Source organism: Taudactylus pleione, unplaced genomic scaffold, assembly GCF_031769625.1.
Source record: "Taudactylus pleione unplaced genomic scaffold, aTauple2 ptg000431l, whole genome shotgun sequence".
In the NCBI taxonomy this organism is placed as follows: Eukaryota; Metazoa; Chordata; class Amphibia; order Anura; family Myobatrachidae; genus Taudactylus; species Taudactylus pleione.
The window spans coordinates 1,273,834-1,279,227 of record NW_028284833.1 but is presented as its reverse complement, the minus strand read 5'-3'; the positions used below and the strand labels follow the sequence as shown (position 1 = coordinate 1,279,227).

At 41.3% G+C, this 5,394-nt stretch overlaps 1 pseudogene; it reads right to left on the bottom strand.

Annotated features, from left to right (window-relative positions):
- Positions 1-2,775: 2,775 nt before the first annotated feature.
- Positions 2,776-5,070, bottom strand: LOC148506000 (protocadherin alpha-4 pseudogene; annotated as a pseudogene).
- Between the last annotated feature and the right edge of the window lie 324 nt (positions 5,071-5,394).

Here is a 5,394-nt window from a genome sequence, read left to right as displayed (position 1 = left end):
TGCACGTGCGGCTACTGCGCACACAATTCACAAACACAGAAAATAATTTTTTTTTTGGTATGGACTGGAGTGTACTTTCGGGGGTTACAGCACCCTTTAACGGTCAAGCCAGCCGGCCCTTTACTTATGACACAGGCGCACGCTTGGCACTACTTTGTTGATGCACGTGCGGCTACTACGCACACAATTCACAAACACAGAAAATAATTTTTTTTTTGGTTTGGACTGGAGTGTACTTTGGGGGTTACAGCACCCTTTAACGGTCAAGCCAGCTGGCCCTTTACTTATGACACAGGCGCACGCTTGGCACTACTTTGTTGATGCACATGCGGCTACTGCGCACACAATTCACAAACACAGAAAATAATTTTTTTTTTGGTTTGGACTGGAGTGTACTTTGGGGGTTACAGCACCCTTTAACGGTCAAGCCAGCTGGCCCTTTACTTATGACACAGGCGCACGCTTGGCACTACTTTGTTGATGCACGTGCGGCTACTGCGCACACAATTCACAAACACAGAAAATAATTTTTTTTTTGGTTTGGACTGGAGTGTACTTTTGGGGGTTACAGCACCCTTAACGGTCAAGCCAGCCGGCCCTTTACTTATGACACAGGCGCACGCTTGGCACTACTTTGTTGATGCACGTGCGGCTACTGCGCACACAATTCACAAACACAGAAAATAATTTTTTTTTTGGTGTGGACTGGAGTGTACTTTCAGGGGTTACAGCACCCTTAACGGTCAAGCCAGCCGGCCCTTTACTTATGACACAGGCGCACGCTTGGCACTACTTTGTTGATGCACGTGCGGCTACTGCGCACACAATTCACAAACACAGAAAATATTTTTTTTTTTGGTTTGGACTGGAGTGTACTTTCGGGGGTTACAGCACCCTTAACGGTCAAGCCAGCCGGCCCTTTACTTATGACACAGGCGCATGCTTGGCACTACTTTGTTGATGCACGTGCGGCTACTGCGCACACAATTCACAAACACAGAAAATATTTTTTTATTTGCTTTGGAGTGCGCTTCAGGGGTTACAGCACCCTTTACCGGTCAAGTCAGCCGGCCCTTTACTTATGACACAGGCGCACGCTTGGCGCTACTTTGTTGATGCACATGCGGCTACTGCGCACACAATTCACAAACACAGAAAAAATTATTTTTTTTTTGCACTTAGGGGGAGCACCCCTGATGGACAGAGCACCCCCTGGACAACACTACAGCACCTCTTTAGGACTGGGACACTGCACAGGACTTTGGAGTGGACACAGCCCCTATGGAGAACTGACTGCACAACACAGTCCAGCCAGCCCCTATGGACTTTGAAGTAGTGGACACAGCCCCTATTAACAACAGCAGCACAGCACAACACAGCCAGCCCCTATGGACTTTGAAGTAGTGGACAACAGCAGCACAACACAACACTACTCTGCACTACACTACACTACACTACACAGCCCAGCCAGCCCTAACTCCCACCCTCCCTCTTCACTGTCCACAGTCGAGTGAGAAAATGGCGCCGACGCGGGTACCTTATATAGGATCCAAAATCCGCGAGACTCGGAAGGCGGGAAGATGACGTTTTGCCTCGATTTCAGAATCCGAGTCAGGCGGGAAAAGTCGAGCCTGACTCGGATCGGACTCGGATCGGGGGGGCTCGGGGGGGTTCGGATTTCAGAAATCCGAACCCGCTCACCCCTAGTTAAAACGCACCTTCAGCAAGCACCTGCAATAAAAAAAACCCTCCCCCATACTTGCAGACCCCCAAAGTCTATCTTGCTAGTTTTTAAGTTTGTACCCCAACTTTTAACTTTTTTGCCCCCTTTTTCAAAGTAATTTTTTGGGGTGTTCTTTAAATCTTTTTTGGATTTTCTTGACGCAGTTTACCTTTGGGGACCTGTCCTAAGGTTGCAGGGTGGTTTCCCCACCTTTGCACCCCAAAACCGCAAATCTGCTCTTTTTTCCGCCAGCTATTCATAGGTGAAACTTTTCCACCGGGTACATTGCATTACGTTTTTGCACCGGCGAAAAGTCGCAACAATTGAATACGGGGATAAGTTTCTGCTGGTGAAATGACGTCACCAGCAAAACATTTTAGCAAAAAATGGCTTTTCACTGCTAATTGCATACTGCCCTATGTCTATCATAATTCCCTGTGTCTTTAAAGATATATAATTACCTGTGAAATACATTCATACGTGAATTTCATGCTATGCAAGATCATTGAAAAAACTGCAATTTTATTTAGATTCTAGTTTTTTGAATGGGATGAATTAGTATTAGTTGTACAGCATATACATAACTAATCCAGTCCTATCACACAATGCACAATACAGCCACACAATTGATCTCAATCAATCTTTGCAATTGAACATTTTGGCGCTAAGAACTAATTAGAATGTACATTTGTTTTCAGTGAAAGTGCAACTGAAAAAAAGAAATTTTACTCAAATGCACTTAATTGTTCAGGAGATTTGTTGAGACCCTGTAGGGGTAGGCTCTGCAAAGGGATGTTAATGCCCTTTTGTCAGTAATGGGAATTTGAAGGCCTGAGGGGGCCTTGATAATCCAAGTGTTAATTTGAACATTGAAATGGAAGCTTGAAACAAAAGGTCTTAAAAGGAGACAAGTGATTTATAATTTATAGACTGCAATAGAGCAGGGTCATTAATGGACACCTTTCTTGTTCATGTCATTTCAGCAATATTTTCATCTTCTCAACACATAAAGGAATAGAAGAAAGACTCTCTTGTAGCAAAATACAAGCACATCAACACCCACACTTGTAAATATGTACTCCTCTTACCTCACTTGCTTCTCTGAATGCTTCCCTCTGCAAATTCCCTTTAACATATTCTTCTTCTGCTGAATAAGCCCATGGCTGGGTGAGGGTTGTATCATTTTCTGAGTGTGTATTAAAGTACATTGGAGTGAAGTTAAAATCATTTTTCTTATTCTCTGTTAAAGTCCAGTCATGTCTCATATAGTCCAGATCTCCTGTTCTAGACAAACTACTTATACTTCTGAAAGTTTTCAAATATTTAAGTCCTGTATATGATACAACAATGAGCAAAAATATGCTTGAAATGAAAGAAATTGCTATAATAAGGTGTCCATTCAATTCTGCATTGATGTGTTCATTCTTAACCAATACCACTTCATCATCCACATGTTCCTTTGTAGACTGCATGACAGTAATGCTCACAACAGTCATGGTTGACTTTGGAGGGTTTCCATGGTCTTTTATCAAGACTAATATATTTTGCAAATCTTCATCAGTCTCTTTAATTGTCCTTGCTACAATTATTTCACCTGTATACAGCCCAACCCTAAAGAGGGAAGTGTTAGTGAGAGCAATTGTCTCATATCTAAGCCAGGCATTATAGCCTGAGTCTAGATCAAATGCCTTCACTTTGGTTACTATGTGTCCTACTTGGACTGATCTCCAGACTTCTCCAGTAGAAAATGAAGGTAGTACCTGTGGAGAGTTGTCATTTAGGTCCTGGATAAACACAGTGAGACTAGCAGTGCTGCTTAAAGATGGTGACCCATGATCTTTGGCTTCAATGAGGACACAAAACATCTGCATTTTTTCATAATCCAATGAGTTTATTGAAAATATCTTTCCTGAATCAGAATGAATTGAAATTAATCTAGTAGAAGAAACTCCTTCGATACTATTTGGTAACAGAGAGTACGAGAGCCGAGCGTTTTCACTGAAATCTTGATCAACGGCTGAAACCCGATAAATCAAGGTTCCAGGAAGAATGTTCTCTGGCACAGTAATTTTATATGATGATTGCATAAAAATAGGTGGGTTGTCATTCACATCAAACACAACAAAATGTATAGAAGTATCTGAATATAAGCAGGGGAGTCCAGCATCACTGGCTGATATAAGAACATTATATTCTGATACCGATTCTCGATCGAGATTATTTTTGAGGACCAGTGAGTAGTAATTTGGGAATTTGGATTTTAATGCAAATGGAAGGTGGTCAGGTATTTGACATGTCACTTGGCTATTATTCCCAGAGTCTCTATCAACAACAGTGAAAAGGGCTATCACAAAACCAGGTTTTTCATCTTCCTTGACAGTGCTTGAAAGAGAAGTCACCTTAATTTCTGGAGGATTGTCATTGACATCGGTTACTTCCACAATGACTTTACAATGTCCCATAAGGGCCAGTTGACCATGGTCTTTAGCTTGTACTTGCATTTCATAAGTTGTTTTCATTTCATAATCAATAATGCCTCTGAGACTAATCTCACCAGTCTCCCTGCCAATAACAAACAGCTGTTGTACACTGAATGGAACAATGTTGCTGAATGAATATTCAATTTCACCATTTTCTCCCTCATCGGAATCAGTTGCATTGACGATCAGAAGTAAAGTTCCTACTGGATAATTTTCCGGTATAGATATTCTGTAAACTGTGCTTGTAAAAACTGGTGGATTGTCATTTGCATCCTGCACTTTAATACTAATTTCAGTTGTTCCAGACAGTTTGGGCTTGCCACAGTCAGTTGCTGTAAGAGTTAACAAGTGGGATGTTTGTTTTTCACGATCTAATGCATTCTTCAGAATTAGAGCTAAAGATTTCATTTTGTGATCACTTCCATGGGTTTCTATATCAAACAAATCATTTGGACGCACGAAATATGAACAGATAGAATTAGAGCCAGCATCAGGATCAACGGCTCCCTCTAATGGAAAACAGGTGCCAGGGTCCATTGACTCTGCAATTTCTAAAACTATTTTATTTTTATTGAAAGATGGTGCATTGTCATTTATATCTAAGATGTTTATTTCTATGTGATACAGCACTAATGGCATATCCATTACAATCCCCAGTCTTATCACACAATGCAAACTGCTTCCACACAGCTCTTCTCGGTCAATTTTATTTGTAATGTGCAGTGTGCCAGTTTCAGAGTTAATATCAAAATACTGAATCTTAGTATCATAGCTCATCTGGAACTTACGGTTGAAGAGATGCTTCCTGTCCATTTGCATATCCAGGGCTAAATTCCCAATGACTGTTCCTTTTTCTAGCTCTTCCATAATTGTGTAACTGATTTGCCCAATTGCAACATCAATCAAACAAATCAACAGGTGAATAGACACATACAGCCACCAATGTAAGATCCAGCGCTTCAATGCTAATCCCATACTGAGAGATGGATGATACGAACTCAACAGGTGTGTAAAGACCAGGATTATGGAAAAATAGATTTCCAGGGATCACTTTTTATGCTGGAGGTATGAAGAAACGACATGATAGAAGATATATGTGCATCCCATTTCTTTACTTCAGCCTTGGAAGATGACAGGCTAATACATAGTGACATCTTGTGGTTTCACTGAGTAGCAATGTAATTGTATTAA